Raw genomic sequence first — 22,818 nt, 5'->3', positions numbered from 1 at the left:
AGCAGCCCCACCTTATGCCCAGGTTTTACATGTGTGTAAGTAAAACCATGTGTCCTAAAAACTCCACCGTCTCCACTGACCTCCATTCTCTGGAAACAGAACCCTGGGGAAATTCTGGAATCTCTCACCACTCAGAGAACGGAGTGCCTTGTAAGATTATTTTTTAATTTTATCATATCATGGGCACCGCCTTTGATCATCTGCACTCATAGTTGGCTCCACATAAGAGAAGCATCTCTTTCTCACCTTAAACAAAATGCAAATTGCTCATTTTAATTATCTGTCCTCCCATGGCTCTCTCCTTATTCCCGAGATTAAACCACAAGGCATGCACTGTTCCTTTAGAATGAGAAGAGCCTCAAAGTCCTGAACCTTTGCAGATTCCATTGGCCAAGCATTCATCTTATGACTCCTGGCTCATTTGGTTTCCAAGAGGCTGGTTCCTAGAGTGAGCTGCTTGCCTTTCAATCACCGGCTCACATCTTGGGGCGTGTCTCTCCAAACCTGCCTTTGGTGAACTGGAAAGGCACCTTCTCACTGTTGACTGAAATCAGGCGTCCCAAAAGCTTTTGCGCTTTCAAGCGGGGAGACTTGGCAGCTTGCACAAGGAGCTGTACTCCACCAGGACACAACCTTGGCTGTTTAGGCAAGCATAAGGTGTCCCGGGGACACGCCCCTACTTGACTAGATTCAATATGGTACTGGGAGCTTGCCCAAGTTCAGAGACAGGAATAGAGCCGGCAGGCATTGTAACAGCTGGCAAATGTGTGGAAACCAGAGTGGCGACTTCGGAGTAGAAAGTGGTTGAACCGGAGTCAACAGAGGCAAGGAGGCACCTTCGAAGATGCGACTGTAGCACCCTCAGCAAGGCAAGGTAAGCCTGTGATCAACAGTTTCTGCTAACCTGAAACTCTGTGCTTTGATGCAGAATGAGAAACACACGACATTTTTTTTTTGACGCAAGTATGGAAAGGATCTCAGTCAACATTGCCCAGGAGGATCAACAGATGGTCTAATGGCAGGCGATCTCTAGGAACGAGTTCTTAGAAGCTGTGAGACCAACCGCTTACTCACATCCTTGTGCAGAGAAGGCAGGCTCCATAACTCTATACATTTGGTTGCCTTCTGCAAACCCTTTTATTTTTATTTTTTTATATATAAATATTTATTAAAATTTTTGAATATGAATGCACAAATAATAAACAATCTTACTTCTATCACAAATGTAGTTTCATCACTTCTTTGGACTCCCTCACATCTCCCGCTCCCATTTACATCGTTAAAAGATTTCTCCAAACAAATTATCAACTTGTTTACAATCTCGTGTCCACTCATTCAAATATAATCTAGCAATTCTTCCAAAAAAATTTATATTTTCTTTAGTCTCACTTATCATCAAATTTAAATCTAATTTAGTGGTGGCCAATTTTTTATAATCTAGCATCCTTCTTAACATTCAACCAAATTACAATGTTTTTGTAGATACATCTTAAATTTCTTCCAGTCTTCCTCAATCTTCTCTTTTCCCAGGTCTCGGATTCTGCCAGTCATCTCGGCCAGTTGCATATAGTCCATCAGCTGCATCTGCCACTCTTCCAGTGTGGGTAGATCTTGAGTTTTCCAGTTCTTAGCGATGAGTATCCTTGCTGCCGTTGTTGCATACATAAAAAATGTTCGGTCCTTCTTTAGCACCTTCTGGCCGACAATACCCAGAAGGAAGGCCTCTGGTTTCTTAGTGAAGGTATACTTAAATATCTTTTTCAGCTCATTATATATCATTTCCCAGAAGGCCTTCACCTTAGGGCATGTCCACCAGAGGTGAAAGAATGTTCCTTAATTTTCTTTACATTTCCAACATTTATTATCAGACGAATGGTATATTTTGGCAAGTTTAACTGGGGTCATGTACCATCTATATATCATTTTCATTACATTTTCCTTCAGAGCATTACATGCGGTGAAGTTCAGCCCAGTGGTCCACAACCTTTCCCAATCCTCAAACATAATGTTATGCCCAATGTCCTGCGCCCACTTTATCATAGCCGATTTAACCATTTCGTCTTGTGTATTCCATTTTAACAGCAAGTTATACATTCTAGATAGTACCTTAGTCTTTGGTTCTAACAATTCTGTTTCTAACTTCGATTTCTCCACCTGGAACCCTAACTTTTTGTCATTTTTAAAAACTTCTTTAATCTGAGCGTAATGTAACCAGTCTCGCACTTTATCCTTCATTTTCTCCAAACTCTGCAATTTCCAATTGTCTCCATCTTTTTCTAATATTTCCCAATATTTTGGCCATTTGGCCTCCATATTGGGTCTTTTTCGGGCCTTAGCTTCCAGAGGTGAAAGCCACCTTGGAGTTCCAATAAGTCTTTATATTTTGTCCAGACATTAAACACTGCTTTCCTGACAATATGGTTCTTAAAGGCCTTATTGATCTTAACTTTGTCATACCATAAGTATGCATGCCAACCAAAAGCATTGTTAAAACCTCCAGGTCCAGTAGGTCAGTGTCTTCGAGAAGTAGCCAGTCTTTTAGCCAGCAGAAAGCTGCAGCTTCATAGTACAACTTTAAGTCTGGCAGGGCAAAGCCCCCTCTTTCTTTCGCATCTGTTAATATCTTAAACTTAATTCTGGGCTTTTTGCCCTGCCAGACAAATTTAGATATATCTTTCTGCCACTTCCGGAAGCACTCCGTCTTGTCCACAATCTGTAGTGTTTGAAACAAAAACAACATTTTTGGCAATACATTCATCTTAATAGCAGCAATTCGGCCTAACAAAGAAAGCTTCAATTTTGTCCAACTGTCCAAGTCTCTCTTAATTTCAGACCAACATTTTTCATAGTTATCCTTAAATAGACTCAGATTTTTTGCTGTTATGTTTACCCCTAGGTACTTTACCTTTTTAACCATAGTTAGTTCTGTTTCTCTCTGAAACCGTTCTGACTCTGTATCTGTCAAATTTTTTCCCAGCACCTTGGTTTTCTGTTTGTTTAATTTAAATCCCGCCACCCGACCAAAGTCCTGAATCAATTGTAATACTCTTTTCGTACTAGATTCTGGCTCCTGCAGGGTCAAAACTAGGTCATCTGCAAAAGCTTTAAGTTTGTATTGTTTCGCTCCGACCTGAATCCCTTCCACCAACCGGTCCCCTCTGATCATGTTCAAGAGCACCTCTAGAACCGAAATAAATAACAGAGGGGAGATCGGGCAGCCTTGTCGTGTTCCTTTTTCAATTTTGAACTCTTCTGTAACCACATTGTTAACTATCAATTTGGCCTTTTGTTCTGAATATATTGAATCAATCCCATTCTCAAACCCCCGTCCCACTCCCATTTCTTTTAAATTTCCCTTCATAAATTTCCAAGAAATATTATCAAAGGCCTTCTCCGCATCTATAAAAATTAGCACTGCTTTTGTGTTTATATCTGTTTGCAAAAGTTCCAGAATGTCAATAATGATCCTTGTATTAGCAAACATGTGTCTACCTGGGAGAAAGCCTGCTTGGTCTTTATGAATTACCTCGTTTAAAACTCTTTTAAATCTACTTGCCAAAACATCTGCAAATATTTTGTAATCCACATTTAAAAGGGAAATGGGACGATAGTTCTTGAGTTGTGTCTTTTCAGTTTCCAGTTTTGGTATCAATGTGATAAAGGCTTCCTTCCACGATTCCGGCGCCCTCTTCCCCTCCATAATTTCGTTACAGACCTCCATCATTGGTTGGATCAAGTAGTCTTTTAATGTCTTATAATACTTGGAGGTCAAGCCATCTGGCCCTGGAGATTTGCCCAGTTGCATGTTCTGAATGGCTTGTTCAATCTCTTGTCGTGTTATTTTGTTGTTCAGGATTAATCTGTTTTTTTGTGACAACTTTGTTAGTCCATTTCTTTCCAAAAATTGTTTAATCTCAACCTCGTCTTGCGGCCCTTGAGTATATAATTTTTTGAAGTATCTCTGGAAGCACTTTCTAATTTCCATGGGGTTCTGAATATTTCTTCCTTCGATTTCTAGATTTGTGACTGTATTTAATTTTTGTCTCTTCTTCAACTGCCACGCAAGCAGTTTCCCACATTTATTCGCCGATTCAAAAGTTTTTTGTTTCATTAATTTAATCTTCCACTCTATTTCCTGGTTTATCAGTTTAGAATATTGTGCTTGGAAGAAGAAGGAAAAAAAAAATACGAGGCACTACACTTCTGTAAAACAAGAAAATCCTTAATTAAAAAAAAAAAAAGAATATTGTGCTTGGTAGAGTTTAATTTCTCTCAGAATCGGCTGTGACTTCGGATTTGATCTTAACTTCTTCTCCAGTTCTTTGATTTTCTGCAAGATCTTATCTTTCCTTTCATTTTGTGTCCTTTTCTTTACGGCGTTCTGTTGTATCAAGAACCCCCTCATCACAGTTTTGCTTGCGTCCCAGATAGTTCTTTTTTCCACCGTAGTGTTCATATTTATCTCGAAGTAATCCTTCAAAGTTTTTTGGGCCTTCTTAATAATCTCCTGGTCTCTAAACAAGTTGTCATTCATCTTCCATCTAAAGGAACCGGTTGGCAATAGTGTCATGTCCATCTTCAGTGCATTATGGTCGGAGCAGGTCTTTGGGCAGATTTCCACTTTTCTAACCTTGGGTGCCAGACCTCTAGTTATCCATATTTGGTCGATTCTTGTCCAAGTCAGCTGGGCTTCAGAGAAGAATGTTCCCTCTCTTCCCAGGGGGTTCTTGGTTCTCCAAATGTCAATCCAGTCCATATTGTCTGTCATTTCAAAAAAAGTCTTTGGTAGTCTGCCGTCTTTTGTAACATTTTGATTTTGTGACTTATCCATGTTAGTCGATACGACCCCATTCATATCTCCCATCATAATAATGTTGTTATAGTCCAGATAATCCAGCATAATCTCATGCAACTTCTTGTAAAATTCCGATTTCCCATCATTTGGTGCATAAATTCCTAGTATCAAAATCCTTTCTCCTTGATGTTGTATCTCAATTGCTAAAATTCTTCCATGTTCATCTTTAAATAGAAATTTAGGTGACAGGCTCTCTTTTGCATATATCACCACCCCTCGCTTCTTTACTCTGTCCGAAGATATAAATTCTTGGCCAAGTCTTTTGTTTATTAACACCTTTCTATGGAGCCTAGTCACATGTGTTTCTTGTAAGCAAATAATGTCCAATTGTTCTTTTTTTAATATATGAAAAATTTTCCTCCTTTTTTTCCGGGATGTTACAACCATTAATATTCCAGCTCAAGAGTTGCAGAGACATCCTGAATAAATCTGGTTATTTTTCGGGGGGTGGTACCTTATTCACTGGGTCTTCAAGATCCAAGGGTGCAGGTACCTCTGGTGTTTCAGGCCCTGGAGGTAGCTCAGTTCCTTTGTGAAGGTCCTCTCCGTATGCGTTCAGAAATTTATCTCTATCTTCCAATGTTCTGATTTTCGTTTTTTCCAAATTCTGAACGTGAAAAGTGAGTTAAAGTGTGGCTTAAATTCGCAACCTTGCAAAAATTGGCTATTACGATATCGCTGCTGAAACAGACATACGGTAAAACAGAACGGGTGTGAGCGCCTGTGGAATTTTAAAGGACTGGCTTATATTCAGGTATTGTCTTTTTTTCCCCTTCCCCTCCCCTCCTTGACTTTTAAAGGTGTGGCTTATGTTCGGGTGCGGCTTATATTCGGGCAAATGCGGTAATCAATAGAAGTGATTCCTTCGCAAGAGGCTCAGCCACTCCCTCTGACGGCCACGCCTCTGCTAAGGTTACATATCCTTTTGGGTTTATGCAGGAATTCTGTAATTATACAATGCTAACAACGAGGAATGCATCGCCGACAATTAGCACAGCTCTCCCTGCGTTGCCCTTCAGCAAGATCTGTTTTCTGTGCAACACACTCAGGCAAATCATTTGGCATGCTCCAGCACCTTCTTCCAGTGTAGCAACCTTAATATTTAGCAGGAGTTGCCCACCGTTCTCTAAAAACTGAAGCACCTGGTGCTTCTGGTGTCCAGAAATGCTTAGCTTTGGAGCACAAAGAATAAGAACTGTTTGGTATCCTTCCTGGGTGCTCTCTCCCAGATGGATCCTAGGAGCAATTCTGGGCTGCATCAATAGGAGTATAGCATCTAGATCAAGGGAAGTAATAGTGCCACTGTATTCTGCTCTGGTCAGACCTCACCTGGAGTACTGTGTCCAGTTCTGGGCACCACAGTTCAAGAAGGACACTGACAAACTGGAACGGGTCCAGAGGAGGGCAACCAAAATGGTCAAAGGCCTGGAAACGATGCCTTATGAGGAACGGCTAAGGGAGCTGGGCATGTTTAGCCTGGAGAAGAGGAGGTTAAGGGGTGATATGATAGCCATGTTCAAATATATAAAAGGATGTCACATAGAGGAGGGAGAAAGGTTGTTTTCTGCCGCTCCAGAGAAGCGGACACGGAGCAATGGCTCCAAACTACAAGAAAGAAGATTCCATTAGGAAGAACTTCCTGACAGTAAGAGCTGTTCGACAGTGGAATTTGCTGCCAAGGAGTGTGGTGGAGTCTCCTTCTTTGGAGGTCTTTAAGCAGAGGCTTGACAACCATATGTCAGGAGTGCTCTGATGGTGTTTCCTGCTTGGCAGGGGGTTGGACTCGATGGCCCTTGTGGTCTCATCCAACTCTATGATTCTATGATTCTATGATTCTATGAGCCATTTCTCACTTCCTTTTACTCCAATTAGCTACAGCCAGCACAAAGGGGAATAGGACTTATTCTCAGTGACTCAAACACACTTTTACATGCCGATTGGGTGGCCCTTGGACCCTGGAGACTGGGACCATGGTGCAGAAATAGGGTGAGGTCTGCAACCCCAGACCACTGCCCCACTGATGTCCAGCAAACAATTTCTGGAAGTAGTATAGAAGAAACATACCATAGATTCCGGTGACTGGGCATATAAAATGACCCCCAACTTTTGATGTTCAATTTTAGAGTTTTGGAGTTATAGAGTTTGAGCGCCACCAAGGGCAGAGCACGCCCCCCTCTGCTGCCTCTGCCATCGCAGCAGCAGTAGCAGCAGCCCGAGACAAGGCGTTTTGCGGGCAGGCGGGTAAGCGCTGTGCTCGGAAGGACTTTCCGCGTCCCCTTCTGAGGGGAGGGAGGAGGAGCGATGGCAGAAGGGGCGCCTCTGCTCACCGGCTCCCTCTCCTCCTTTCCAACGCGTATACCTGGCATATAAGACGACCCCCGACTTTTGGGCTGATTTTCCAGGGATAAAAAGTCATCTTGTACACCAGAACATACAGTAAATAACTGTAGAGTCGGGAGAGACCCAAAGCGTCATCTAGGCCAGTCCAAAGCAAACTACGGTGGTACAGTACCTTGATTCTCAAAGGCCTTGGTACTCAAACAACTTGGAACCCAAACACTGCAAACCCAGAAGTAAGTGTTCTGGTTTTCAGAAGCCAAACGTTCTCCGTTTTGAGTGTTAGCCTTCCGATTTGAGTGCCACAATTCCGTTTTGAGTGTTACGCTGAAGTCTGTCTGTTTTTGCTATTTATTTTGCATTTTTGTGGCTCTTTTTTGTTTTTGTGACTGTGGAACCTAGTTCAGCTATTGATTGATTGTGTGACTGCAGTACATTGTTTGTTGCTTTCATTTTATGGATCAATGGTCTCATTAGATAGCAAAATTCACGTTAAGTTACTGTTTTAGGGGTTGTTTTTAAAAGTCTGGAACGGATTAATCCATTTTGCATTACTTTCTATGGGAAAGCATGCCTTGGTTTTGGAACGCTTTGGTTTTGGAACGGAATTCCGGAACGGATTAAGTTTGAGAACCAAGGTACCACTGTTCTAAATAATCCCTTACAGATGGCCGTGCAAACTTTTAAAACCTCCGGTGAACAATAATGCAATTAACACTTAAGGGTGAAACAACAGCCCGAGAGCAGCACGGATTAAAGATATTACGTCTTAAAACTTGAGGCAATGAAAGCTGGCACTGCATGTTAAAAGGCGATTGTCAAGAAATGGTTTTCGATTCCTGGCAAAAGATGCAAATTTGGACAAAGGTCCAGTTAAGGAACCTGCGGAATTCCACTGTCTGGGTGGGTACTGACCTAGGGTTACCAGACGTCCCTGGTTCCCGGGGACAGTCCCCAGATTTGCAAATCTGTTCCTAGGAAACATGGCAGCAGCAGCCTCAGCAGCCCGGAGCCACCCTGGAAGCGCAGTTGGCTCTGGCTGGCTTCAGGAGCTGCTCACTGCCATGGCGCCCGCCATTTTGCCTCTCTGGAAGTCCCCATATGATGTGTCTTGTGTGCGGTTTTTCTGCCAGGCAAGGTGCAAAGCAGTTCTTTCACACCCTGTGAAATATAAATGCACAGTTTTTGAAAAGAACTAGGCTATGGCACGCCACATGCCCATGACTCCCAAGCCTCCCCCAATCTCTTGTCCCCTTCCTTTGGACAGATCAGGGGAGGCTCGGGAGTTGCGGGCGGGTAGCCATTGCCCAGTTTCCCCGGATTCATTGAAAAAGGTCTGGTAACCATATACTGACCTCGGGATCCCAGGATTTATTGGAGGAATTATTGGAGTTTGATGATATGTCCCGGCAAGGCCAAAACACTCAAGGAAGTTATGAAACACCTGCTCTAGAACAAGGACGTCCGCACTGGCAGGAAGCTTTATGCTTGCTCATAGAATCATAAAATTGTAGAGTCGGAAGGCACCCCCTGAAATGCAGGAATCACAAAATAATGGTTGGGATGGGCGGAACTGGCAGGGATGAAAGCCAGCTGGGAATATGTCTCACCTCCTTAGCATCGCATTGATCCTGGCCCGGTTTAATTCAAATCCATCAAACCTCCTTTGGGGAAGGTCCTCAGGCAGGGTGGAAGGAGAAAGAACTTGCCCATGTGAAGACCACCTGGTGGAAACCCTTACACATCTGGTTCTTAATTGTAAACTACCGTATTTTTCACTCTATAAGACGCACTTTTCCCCCTCCAAAAATTAAGGGGAAATGTGTGTGCGTCTTATGGAGTGAAAGCAGGTTCCATGGCTTCAGCGAAAGCAACGCAAAGTGACCGGAGTGCAGCGTTGCTTTCCCTGAAGCCTGGAGAGCGAGAGGGGTTGTGCACACCGATCCCTCTCACTCTCCAGGCTTCAGGGATGGCCACCCGAAGCCTCCAGAGGCTTCGCGTTGCTCTCCTGGCTACGCAGCTTTCCCTCTCTGCGAAGAACCCCTTCAGCGAAGCAGGAGGAGAAATGGAAGGGGCTCCGTTTCTCCTGCTGCTTCACTGAAGGGGCGCTGTGCAGAGAGGGAGAAAAAAATTTTTTTCTTGTTCTCCCCCTCTAAAACTAGGTATGTCTTATGGTCGGGTGCATCCTATAGAGCGAAAAATACGGTATATGTTGATCTCTGCCAGCAATTTCTAGACCAACTCTGTATCCCCAAATGGAAACCAGAGTCGGAGATCATACATTTTCTATTACTGGGGAATGATCAGGAGCTCACCAAATGAGTGGCTAAATATCTCGGATTGTTTTTATTGTTGTCAAAATACACTGCAGACGCCTGATCTCCCTGGAGACCAAGCGATGTGACGATAGACTGCTCTGCCTCCTTTCTTTTAGCAAATGTTTTGTGCCACTGGGGAAGTGGCAATTCTGTACTGATTTGTTGTGGATGTATGTATGTGATGCCAATAAAAGGTTTGATGATGATGATGATCCTGGCCCAACTTAGGCAGCTAGGGACGGCGCTTGGCAGACCGGCGTGGCGCAGTGTACTAGATATGAGCTCGGATTTTAGAAGTCAAGGCTTGAGCCTCCGTGCCAAGCAGAAAGTGAATTATTTGCTCTCGGGTCCCTCCGCTGCACTACAGAAGTAAAAAATTGCCTTTGGCACAGAAGCGAGCACCAAATTAGCCGCCATATTCAATTGCGAGATGCCCTTTGGATTCTCTCCCCACTTCTACTAGCTGTGTCTTGATGTGTTGATCCCCTGTAGAAGGAAAATAAGACACTGTCTGCTGCTCTTGGTTGCAGCTAGGTGGGTTGAGAGGACTGGTATTTTACTAGAAAGAGATTTCCTTGAAGAAGCGGTTTCAAGGCATTCATGGCAGGTTATGTAAGAGGTGGATGGGTGGGAAGAGGAAGGAAGTTTTATCCTGTTGTTGTCAGGGTGGTAACCGTTGCTAAGAAAACGATTGGCCGTTTAAACCAATTGGATTGTCCTGGGCTTGGTTTTTTATCCTAGGAAGTTGGCAAAACTGGGAATCTTAATTTTTCTCGTAGTTTTGCTTGTCAACCTTAGGGCAGAAGAGTTAATTTGTTGTTTACTGGACCTGTTCATGCGTTTTTGTGATTATTGCATATTGCTCTTTTCTTTTTAATTCTATTGTTTTTCTTGTTTGAATTACTTTTGCTGGTCATTGTCTTCCTGTTGTTTTTTCCTCACTTTCTTCGTTGCTCTGGGATTGAAAATACACAGCGGAGAGCGGTCTATAACTGTAAATGACTATATAAATATTGAGGGCCACTGTTGTAGTCTCCTATCAAGGCCATCTGTCTGCTTTCTTTTCAACCTGCCTACTCAGTACAGCTGCACAGGAGTGCAGAAGGAGCTGTGCCCTAATTCAGCGTTTATTGCTGTTTGCTCTTGTATTGCTTGCAAAACAGATATAACAGTAATATTGAATTGAATTTTATTATTTCGGTCACAGACCAGTTCCAGCCCACATACAATATCAAGGAAGTCATAAAACACAATAGGGATACATTTGAATTTGCAGTTACGTATAACAGGGACACTACAGATATAGCAACAGTTAAAAAAAATATAAATTAAAACTTAGTCACTAACATATAACCTAAAATTATCATTTAAGGCCTTAATCATTATGATAGCACAGCTTGTTAACAGTAATATTGGTAAATGATGTTGCATGAGACCCATGCAATTGATAACGTTGCACGAGGACCATTATTTTGCCCTACAAGTCTGTGATGGCTCCAGAACCACAGAATTGGAAATGTTCCCAGAGGTCATCTATCCCAACCCCCCTCCTCAGTGCCAACTCTGCAGTGCTGGATTCAGGGAGCTGAACTAAATAACCCTTGGGCCCACTTCCAGTTCTATGATCATGTTGTGTTATTGAGGAGTTTGGAGCATCTGGGAAGTAAAATGATTCCCAGTCTCCCTTCTGACAACCCCCACCCCTCAGATCCAAGCTTAGGAGAAAAGCTAACTCACTAGGGAGCCATGCAAAATGTGTCTCCACCTCCACCTCCTTCTGCGATCTCTCGTAGCTGAGTAAGATTGTCTTCCATGAACACAGTCTTAACAGTGAGTCCGTAAGTGACTGTGGAGGCCAATTCTGGATCCAAGCACCCTTCCACAGTGGGGACATTGGTTTCTGGGTGGGAGTTGATCACGGTGAGGGTTTGCCAAACATAGAATCATAGAATCATAGAGTTGGAAGAGACCACAAGGGCCATCGAGTCCAACCCCCTGCCAAGCAGGAAACACCATCAGAGCACTCCTGGCATATGGTTGTCAAGCCTCTGCTTAAAGACCTCCAAATGCCTTCCTCTTATTATGTTTCTCCCTTGCGTCCTGAGTTTGAGTGTCTTCAAAGCCCATGACACCTTTGGTCAAGGCTGTTCTTCAATTGGAGCGCTTGTGTTTCCCAGTTGTTGGTGTTTATACTACATTTTAAAAGATTCTTTAAACCTCTTTTGTTGACCACCAGCATTACGCTTTCCATTTTTAAGTTGGGAATAGAGTAGTTGCTTTGGAGGACGATCATCAGGCATCCGCACAAAATGACCAGTCCAACAATGTTGATGTTGAAAAATCATTGCTTCAACACTGGTGATCTTTGCTTCTTCCAGTACACTGGCATTAGTTCGCCTGTCTTCCCAAGTGATGTGTAAAATTTTTTGGAGACACCGTTGATGGAATCTTTTGAGGAGTTGGAGATGGTGTTTATAAGTGGGCCATGTTTCACAAGCATACAGTAAGGCTGGTAGTATAATAGCTCTATAAACAAGCATTTTGGTTTCCCTGCGAATGTCCCGGTCCTCAAACACTCTGCACTTCGATCCAAATGGAGCTGTGGGTTTTGGTTCTATTTCATATGTGTAATGTTGACTCAGATGATGAATCTTCAACTAACTTTGTGTAAAAGTGCAAGGATTAGCACTTGTGCAAGAGGATTCCCTCCTCCCTCCCCGCTCACACCCCACAATGCCCCCAAATCTGCTCTGGAGGGTTGGAGAACCCCCTCCCCCAGAACAGATTTAGGGGGCAGTAATGAGGAGAGGGGATGCGGGTGGCACTGCGAGTTAAACCACAGAACCTAGGGCTTGCCAATCAGAAGGTCGGCGGTTTGAATCCCCGCGATGGGCTGAGCTCCCGTTGCTCGGTCCCTGCTCCTGCCAACCTAGCAGTTCGAAAGCACATCAAAGTGCAAGTAGATAAATAGGTACCGCTCTGGCAGGAAGGTAAACAGTGTTTCTGTGCGCTGCTCTTGTTCTCCAGAAGCGGCTTAGTCCTGCTGGCCACATGACCCGGAAGCTGTATGCTGGCTCCCTTGGCCAATAAAGTGAGATGAGCACCGCAACCCCAGAGTCGGTCATGACTGGACCTAATGATCAGGGGTCCCTTTACCTTTACTAATGAGAAGAGGTTTAGATGAGCTTGTAACTTGATCCAACTACAGGGCATTTCTTATGTCCTCATGACTTATGGCTCATGCAAAACTTTCACAAACCCCAAAACAACTACCTGTCCATCCGCGTCCGTAGACAAAACACATCTTCTGCATTTCCTCCAGAAAGCTATGTCCTTTCTTCAGCCCCTGAACTCCCTGTGAGGTCTAGAGAAACCGTACAATCTGAACCTCAGTCTTCGGTTTTTCATATGAGAAATAATTAGGCGGCAAGATTTAATCTGTCCAATCAGTAGATTAATCAACCTATTAGGGGCCCAGCATTATTGCTGTTTTCCTCTTCGTGGGAGATGGAGACCTGGGAGACGGCGATTTGGCAGGGGCCACCCAGGGAGTGCAAGCTCAAGCTGAAATTTTAGTTGTGACTTCTTAATCACCTCACTGCATTCGTATGGGGAGCACCCAGGAAAAGGTGCATTTTGATCAACACAGACTTAAAACAGGGTGGGTGTGGGGGTGGGAATTAAGATCAGTTTAGGAATGAGGGTGAAATTCAGTTCAGTTCATATTTCAAGGCAGAGCCATAACCCCACCACCTAACTGGCAGTTTCCAAAAGCAATACGTGGAACGAAACGCATCCATCCTTCGAAATTAGCATTTCTCCAAATTTTGCAATGCAGTTCTCTGGTCGAGAAATGTGCAAAAAAAATCATAATAATGCAAATGTGTGCATAAGGTGAACGTGTGCATAAAAATGCAGTTATCAGTGAACGTGCAAGCGAAAAATGTCTTGTATTGAGGGAAATTGCTTTGCAAAAATATGCATGTTAGGCAAAATTGGATAGATAGATATAGATTGGATTAATTCCAGCTCCTTGATTCTGATTGATTGATTTGGAGACTTTCGCGCTTGAGTGCTGGTGAATTTTCACGATGCACTTAGATAAAGTATTTGCAAACGGCAAATGTGGAGGACCAAACTTAAGACGGCAGAAATGAGGAACGGAGGGAAACTGAGATTGGCAGGTTCTTGCACCCCCTACTTCGGAGTGGTTAGATGCAGCACAGATATTCCCTCTTGCTGCTCCAAGCCAAACACAACTTTTGAGGCATTAGGGGTTGGACAAAAGGCAAGTAAGTCAGGGAGCATGATAGAGGTGTATCGGACAATGCTTTCGCCCTCACTCCCAGTGCAATGATTTTGTGCATTCTCCTAAGGCAGAGGCAGATTTAGGGCAGCACAATCGGCTCTGCTGCACTGGTTGCCAAGCCAAGGGGATGCCACAGGGTGCCGAAACTACAGTGGTGCCTTGGTATTCAAACACCTTGGTTCCCAAACGCCGAAAACTCGGAAGTAAGTGTTCCAGTTTTCTAACGTTTTTCAGAAGCTGAACGTCTGATGCGGCTGTCGGCTATTGTTTCCGGGGCGTCTGCACCAATCAGAAGTTGCGCCTTGGTTTTAGAAAATTTTGGAAGTAAAACAGACTGCCGGAACGGATTAAGTTTGGTGCTTTTGTTTTTGCTATTTATTTGGAGTTTTGTTTTTTTTAGGCTTTTCGGTTACAGTGGTACCTCGGGTTACATACGCTTCAGGTTACATACGCTTCAGGTTACAGACTCCACTGGCAGAGCTGGTTCAGTGTGCCTGCTGGTGCGTTTGCACTGCACCAACCATATCACCAACCCTATCGTATAGTTAAAGCCGAGGTTTTCCCAGTCGTGATGTATGGAAGTGAGAGCTGGACCATAAAGAAGGCTGCTCGTCGAAGAATGGATGCTTTTGAATTCTGGTGCTGGAGGAAACTCTTGAGAGTCCCATGGACTGCAAGAAGATCTAACCTCTCCATTCTGAAGGAAATCAGCCCTGAGTGCTCCCTGGAAGGACAGATCCTGAAGCTGAGGCTCCAAGACTTTGGCCACCTCATGAGAAGAGAAGACTCCCTGGAAAAGACCCTGATGTTGGGAAAGATGGAGGGCACAAGGAGAAGGGGATGACGGAGGACGAGATGGTGGGACAGTGTTCTTGAAGCTACCAGCATGAGTTTGACCAAACTGCGGGAAGCAGTGGAAGACAGGAGTGCCTGGTGTGCTCTGGTCCAGGGGGTCACCAAGAGGCGGACACGACTAAACGACTAAACAACAACAACTTAACTTCCCTTGATCTGGACACTAGAATTCTGTTGCAGCAGCCTGGAATCGCATTAGCCTTTTTTGCAGCTGCATCACACGATGGACTCATGTGAGACCCATAGAGCCTCTTCACATGTCAAAGCGTTTCCTACCTTTATCTAAACTGCTGGAAGTTCCTGAGTCTATCTAAGCTCCAGGGAAACTGTAAGTGCTCCTATTAATAAGTGCATCAACATAGATTGCAAAAGACACAGAGACAATTCCTTGAGTGACTGCAGGGTTCCTGTTAGCACGTTGCCAAATGCATCACTGTTGTTGATTCCAAGATTTTGCATATTAGCAGTAAGGATCCAATGGCTGTAAAAGAAACACCTCTCCCTCTCTCTCTGCCATTACCTTGTCCACAGCTGATCCACCGTATTCTAAATCAAATATTTGCAATCAAATACATTAAAAACAGATGCATTAATAATGTCACTGCCTTCTGCAACAGCTACCCGTTTCCCTTCTGGCACCAAACAGTGCAAACAATTAATAGCAGCCCAATAAAAAGCTTATCTATCGCCTCTGTGAGAGCCGGCTGATGAGCTATCTGTTTTGATCCTAGAAAGCAAACTGTCGCCTTTATCTCTTCCAAGGGTGAAGTATGTCTGTCCAATCCAGGAAATCTCTATAGGCTTTTGTTGCTGTTGGGGTTTGAGTGCTGAGTGAGTGCAGCTGAAATGAATGGCAGAGCTGCGTCGCCACAAGGTCCCACCCCCACCCCCCCACAAGATCATAAGAAGAGTGTGCTGGACCAGGTCAGCGGGTTTTATAAAGCCCAGAATCCTGGCCTCACAGTGGCCAACCAGATACCCCTGTAGGAAACCAGCAAGCAGGATTCGGACACAAGAGCAGCTCTCCCCTCATGTGGTTTCTAACAACTGGTAAAAAGGTAAAGGGACCCCCTGACCATTAAGTCCAGTCACGAACAACTCTGGGGTGGCGGCGCTCATCTCGCTTTACTGGCTGAGGGAGCCGGTGTTTGTCCGCAGGCAGTTTTTCCGGGTCATGTGGCCAGCATGACGAAGCCGCTTCTGGCGAACCAGAGCAGTGCACAGAAACGCCATTTACCTTCCCGCTGGAGCGGTACCTATGTATCTACAGTGGTACCTCAGGTTACATACGCTTCAGGTTACAGACGCTTCAGGTTACAGACTCCGCTAACCCAGAAATAGTACCTCGTGTTAAGAACTTTGCTTCAGGATGAGAACAGAAATCGTGCAGTGGCAGCAGTGGGAGGCCCCATTAGCTAAAGTGGTGCTTCAGGTTAAGAACAGTTTCAGGTTAAGAACGGACCTCCAGAACGAATTAAGTACTTAACCCGAGGTACCACTGTACTTGCATTTTGATGTGCTTTCGAACTGCTAGGTTGGCAGGAGCAGGGACCAAGCAACGGGAGCTCACCCCGTGGCGGGGATTCGAACCACCGACTTTCCAATCGTCAAGCCCTCGGCTCTGTGGTTTAGACCACAGCGCCACCCATGTCCCTTCAGCAACTGGTATTCAGAAGCATTTCTGCCTCCAACTGTGTAGCCCTCTCCTTCTCCAAGAATAATAATAACAATTATTATTATTATTATTATTATTATTATTATTATTATCATCATCATCATCATCATCATTATTATTATTATTATTATTATTATTATTATTATTACCCCACCCATCTGGCTGGGTTTCTCTAGCCACTCTGGGAGGCTTCCAATGGAATATTAAAATACAATAACCTATTAAACATTAAAAGCTTCCCTAAACAGGGCTGCCTTCAGCAGAATTTGTCCAATCCTTTTTAATCAGTCTAGCTTGGTGGCCATCATTGCCTCCTGTGTCAGGGAGTTCCACAGTTGAACTCTGCGCCGTGTGAAGAAGTGCTTTCTTTGAATTTCTTTCTTTCTTTTCATCTGTCCTAAGTGCTGGCCTTGGCTGATGAGAGTTGTAGCGCAGAAGATCTTGAAGGCACCCAGTTGGCAAAGGCTGCCGTAGCCACTTTCAAGTTCCCATAGGTGCCTTGAAGAGAGGAAATGTCTGTTGAACCGGTTTAGGCCTGTATCATGAGATATGCCCTCGGTGAGCTATAATCTTCAAAGCAGATCTAATTCTCTCTTTTCCCACTCTCTGCAGTGCCAGGAAACCCATCTGGGAGCAGAGTGGCACACATGCACAGAACACGACTTGATACCCCAAGCGCACGTGGTGATTTAACAAACCTGTTTGTGCCTCAGAGCCCCACAGCCCTTTGGATCGGGGCCCGTGTCTATATCCACTGCTCCATCTGACTGAGATAAGAGTCGCAGAGCAGCTCCCGTTGAGAAAACAGTGCTAAAATAATTGAATTACGGCAACGGCACAACAGTAGCTTATCTTCCAGGAGAAAGAAGTGGGTGGATTTTAGGCCCCATCTGCAGCTTACCTTAAAAGCACTTTTGCTTGGTGGGGCCCCGGGCCCTGCAGTTCCCCTCAGAAACAAACACACAGACATGAGTATGTTGGGTTAATGGGATAAATTAGGCCACTGGCTGAGGCGTTTGGGTGAAGCCAGACTATATCCTGACTCTCCTGTCCGTCTGCAGGAAGTCTCTTGAGGATCAACCACCGATGATATACAGTGGACCCTCTGGATACAAATTAAATTTGTTCCGGGGGTCTGTGCACCCCCCAAAAAATCCGTATCCAGAACGCTGCTTCAGTGCACGCATGTGGCGCGATAGAGCGCTTTTGTGCATGAACGAGCGGCAAAACCCAGAAAAGTGCTTCTGGGTTTGCCGCTTTTGCGGCCCAAAGTTGACATTACTCGAGAGTAACATAACCCGAGGGTCTAGGTAAAGGTAAAGGGACCCCTGACCATTAGGTCCAGTCATGGCCGACTCTAGGGTTGCGGCGCTCATCTCGCTTTACTGGCCGAGGGAGCCAGCGTACAGCTTCCGGGTCATGTGGCTAGCATGACTACGCCGCTTCTGGCAAACCAGAGCAGCGCACGGAAACACCATTTACCTCCCCGCCGGAGCGGTACCTATTTATCTACTTGCACTTTGACATGCTTTTGAACTGCTAGGTGGGCAGGAGCAGGGACCGAGCAGCAGGAGCTCACCCCGCCGTGGGGATTCAAACTGCTGACCTTCTGATCGGCAAGTCCTAGGCTCTGTGGTTTAACCCACAGCACCACCCACGCCAAACGAGGGTCTACTGTACATCAAATCGGAGCACCCCGGGGTCCCCGATGGGGTCGTGTCATGGCCCAAGCCCATGCCCAGGCTTTGGACAGGAACCACGCCCCCGGATCCCTTTAACAGGACGCCCTTAACGAGGAGGGGCAGGCGGAGGCAACAATCTCCCCTCCCATCAACAAGGCTTACCCGATACCTAACCTTACAAAGTTTTGATGATTGCTGCAAGGCGGGTGAAAACCAAATGGCTGGTGCCAGTTTGCCAAGTGTGAAAATTCCTACCTGGCCACCACAACCAGGTGACCAACGTTAGACCATAGTAAGCAAGTAGATTTTTATTTATACCTGCCCTCCCCGGCCAAGACTGGACTCAGGGTGGCTAACATCAAACATCAAATACAGTGGAACCTTGGGTTGCGAACGTGATCTGTGCAGGAGGCACGTTCACAACCCCCAGCGTTCGCAACCTGCAGCGTCGCGATTCGGCACTACTGCTCATGTGCAAAGCGTGATTTAGTGCTTCTGCGCATGCCCGAGCACCGAAACCCGGAAATAACCCGTTCTGGTACTTCCGAGTTTGGAGTGGTGCACAACCCCAAAACACGTAACTTGAAGCATCTGTAACCTGAGGTACCACTGTACATTAAAACACAACCAAGCAATTGATTAAAATCCAGCTTTAAAAATTAGGGGGGAAATTGGCAAGGCCAAAGTCAAGCAACACATGAAATAGAGGGTGGATGGGCTGGGAGATCCGGCGAGTCGAAGCTGCCTCCCAGCCGCGCCACGGTTTAAACGGCAAGGGGCCACACCCCCTGGCTAACCCGATTGGTCACCTGGGGGGCGTGACGCCACCGGGAGCATCCCTCCGGCCACTCCCAAGTCACTGTGAGGTCCTGGATGTCCTCCGGCAATGCCGTGCCACCAGGGAAGGGGAGCAGTCTTATACCACTGCATTCGCAGTCATGGCTTCCCTCAAATAATCCTGGGAACTGTTGTTTGATAAAGGATGCTGCTAAGATTTGTTTAGGAAACCCCTGTTTGCCTCACCCAGAAACCATCGAGAGCCCTCTCCAGGAATCTGTCTAATCCTCTTTTAAAGACATCTAAGCTGGCGGCCATCACTGTCTCCTGAGGCAGAGAGTTCCATAGGTTAACTCTGCGCTGCATGAAAACGGACTTTCCTTTGTCCATCCAGACTCTCCTGTCGGGGGGGGGGGTCCCTAGAAAGGGCGGGCCTGTCCGTTTATGGAATATTAACCACAGAACTGCAGAAATGGTGACCATGGCCAACTGTCGTGGATGCCTGAGCTAAGATTCCTGCATTATAGGAGACTGGATTAGATGACTCCCTTCCAATTCTAGGATTGCCTTTAGAGTTTTCAGAAACAGTTTACCTGTTTTGAGAGTTTGTTATCTTTTGCATTTTTTCCTGTTCTGTCTTCTTGTGGACCTCTTCGGTCGTTTCTTGCTGTGCTTTATAAATATGCAAAATAATAAATAAATACTTCTAGAACGATGAGGGCGGGAGAAACACTTAATTTTGCATTTCAAACCTTTGCAAGCGACAAGCTGACACGTTCCTGGAAAGGCATATTTGTATGTGCACCTTGCGTGTGGGTGGGTTTGCGCATATGACTGCATATCAATATATTCAAAATCAGTAGGGCACACTTGGGCAAAGTTCTGCCCGCCTTTCCTCCCACTGCCGACAGGAGACCTATTTTCGTCCTGCCGCCTGCTTACTCAGCGTAAAAAGCAAAATAAAGACTTTGCTCAGCAAGGAGTTAAAAATTGATTTGGAGGAAGGTGGGTCAGTGAGGGAGATTAATTGCCCTTGATTGGCTTAACACCTCCTAATTAGCAGGCCTGTTGCTTCCTCATTAAGTCAGATTGTGCAAGGGATACACAGCAGAGAATAGCAATGACTACTTAGCGGTGTGATAAGGCATGCTAATCCGTGTTTGTGTGCTTGCTGAGTGATATTTAAGAGAAAAGAGCTGCATGGGAAAGACAGATGGATTCAGAGAGTCCGTTTCGGGGCCTAATCCGGCCCGCTGGTTGATTTAATCCGCTCCCCTTGGCAGTATCCTAAAAAAGCTCAACAACTTTGAGCTCCCTCCCACATCTTCACTTCATCAAATCTTGACCACAGGGTTCTGTCTTGGGCCCGGTCTTATTCAACATCTTTATCAACGACTTGGATGATGGACTCAAGGGCATCCTGATCAAATTTGCAGATGACACCAAACTGGGAGGGGTGGCTAACACCCCAGAGGACAGGATCACACTTCAAAACAACCTTGACAGATTAGAGAACTGGGCCAAAACAAACAAGATGAATTTTAACAGGGAGAAATGTAAAGTATTGCACTTGGGCAAAAAAAATGAGAGGCACAAATACAAGATGGGTGACACCTGGCTTGAGAGCAGTACATGTGAAAAGGATCTAGGAGTCTTGGTTGACCACAAACTTGACATGAGCCAACAGTGTGACACGGCAGCTAAAAAAGCCAATGCAATTCTGGGCTGTATCAATAGGAGTATTGCATCTAGATCAAGGGAAGTCATAGTGCCACTGTATTCTGCTCTGGTCAGACCTCACCTGGAGTACTGTGTCCAGTTCTGGGCACCACAGTTCAAGAAGGACACTGACAAACTGGAACGTGTCCAGAGGAGGGCAACCAAAATGGTCAAAGGCCTGGATACGATGCCTTATGAGGAATGGCTAAGGGAGCTGGGCATGTTTAGCCTGGAGAAGAGGAGGTTAAGGGGTGATATGATAGCCAGGTTCAAATATATAAAAGGATGTCACATAGAGGAGGGAGAAAGGTTGTTTTCTGCTGCTCCAGAGAAGCGGACACGGAGCAATGGATCCAAACTACAAGAAAGAAGATTCCACCTAAACATTAGGAAGAACTTCCTGACAGTAAGAGCTGTTCGACCATGGAATTTGCTGCCAAGGAGTGTGGTGGAGTCTCCTTCTTTGGAGGTCTTTAAGCAGAGGCTTGACAACCATATGTCAGGAGTGCTCTGATGGTGTTTCCTGCTTGGCAGGGGGTTGGACTCGATGGCCCTTGTGGTCTCTTCCAACTCTATGATTCTATGATTCTATGAAATCTGGCCCTCTTTGAAAAAAATTTGGACACCTCTGGTCTACAGTGCCTGGAATTTTACTGCTGCGATGTCCTGCAAATCCAGATTATCCCCTTTCTTTTGCTAGCACCTAATAAGCGACAAGTGGGTGGCGCTGTGTTCTAAGCCACAGAGCCTAGGGCTTGCCGATCGGAAGGTCGGCGGTTCAAATCCCCGCGACAGGGTGAGCTCCCATTGCTCAATCCCTGCTCCTGCCAACTTAGCAGTTCAAAAGCACCTCAAAGTGCAAGTAGATAAATAGGTACCGCTCCGGCGGGAAGGTAAACGGCATTTCCGTGCGCTGCTCTGGTTTGCCAGAAGTGGCTTAGTCATGGTGGCCACATGACCTGGAAGCCGTACATCGGCTCCCTCGGCCAATAAAGTGAGGTGAGTGCCACAACCCCAGAGTCGTCCGCGATTGGACCTAACTGTCAGGGGTCCCTCTACCTTTGTTGTTGTTGTTGTTTAGTTGTTTAGTCGTGTCCGCCTCTTCGTGACGCCTTGGACTAGAGCACACCAGGCACTCCTGTCTTCCACTGCCTCCCGCAGTTTGGTCAAACTCATGCTGGTAGCTTTGAGAACACTGTCCAACCATCTCATCCTCTGTCATCCCCTTCTCCTTGTGCCCTCCATCTTTCCCAACATCAGGGTCTTTTCCAGGGAGTCTTCTCTTCTCATGAGGAGGCCAAAGTCTTGGAGCCTCAGCTTCAGGATCTGTCCTTCCAGTGAGCACTCAGGGATGATTTCCTTCAGAATGGATAGGTTTAATCTTCTTGCAGTCCATGGGACTCTCAAGAGTCTCCTCCAGCACCAGAATTCAAAAGCATCCATTCTTTGGCGATCAGCCTTCTTTATAGTCCATCTCTCACTTCCATACATCACGACTGGGAAAACCTTTACCTTTAATAAGTGACAAATTGCACAATGCAGGATATGTTTTGCGAGCATAGTATTCAAAATCATGCCAGTACGCAAGGCTAACTATTTGCAACCCTCCACCCCCACCCCATTGCTCATTTCCATTTTCAAAAACAGATGTCTTGTAGAAAAGAAATGGAAAAGCACAAAAGTTGAAACCTCTAAATTTATTTTAAATTGCAAAAACAAGTGATGCAATGATATTTGATTGTTTTTTCTTAAATGCAAAAGGAAATGTTTTAGCACATGGATCATTTTGAATAATCTTGTGCATTGTGATTTTGTAATACAAGTTTCTCAAAAGTTTCAATTCGAAATCCTTTTCCTTTGCAAATTTTATCACCAGTTCCTTCGGGTCAAGTGCCGATACTTGGGTGTTTTCAAGTGATATAGTTGGCCAAGCAAACTGGTCTCTTTGGAAGCATGTGCACATGTAAGTTTTTATTAGTTTGAGCTGTGAGAAACCGCATCCATCGCTTGCCACTGACCCTGGAAGCAGTGGTGCCAACTCCAAGGGGCCCAGGAGCCTTAGCACTCACAAAATTTTGATGGGAAAAGGATTGGTTTTCTATGGAAAGACTGCACAAGACTGGAAAGGCCATTGCAGGGTGTGTGTGTGTGTGTGTGTGTGTGTGTGTGTGTGTGTGTGTGAGAGAGAGAGAGAGAGAGAGAGAGAGAGAGAGAGAGAGAGAATAGCCTGACATGGGTGAGGCAGGCGACTCCTGAAGCTGGGAAGTGACCAAATAATCTGCACAGGTAGC

The 22,818-nt window shown here is 45.3% G+C and overlaps 1 protein-coding gene across 1 annotated transcript in view; it reads left to right on the top strand.

The window, feature by feature from the left end:
• The first annotated feature begins 527 nt into the window (after nt 1-527).
• BCL6 (BCL6 transcription repressor) overlaps nt 528-22,818 on the top strand; it is a 79,465-nt gene continuing 57,174 nt past the window's right edge. The window contains exon 1 of the mRNA XM_081862407.1: nt 528-874. The gene's annotated coding sequence lies outside the window, so the exon portion shown is untranslated. The remainder of the gene's footprint in view (nt 875-22,818) is intronic.

This window comes from Podarcis erhardii (assembly GCF_964252035.2).
Source record: "Podarcis erhardii genome assembly, chromosome: 5".
NCBI lineage: Eukaryota > Metazoa > Chordata > Lepidosauria > Squamata > Lacertidae > Podarcis > Podarcis erhardii.
This window is presented reverse-complemented; position numbering and strand designations above follow the sequence as displayed.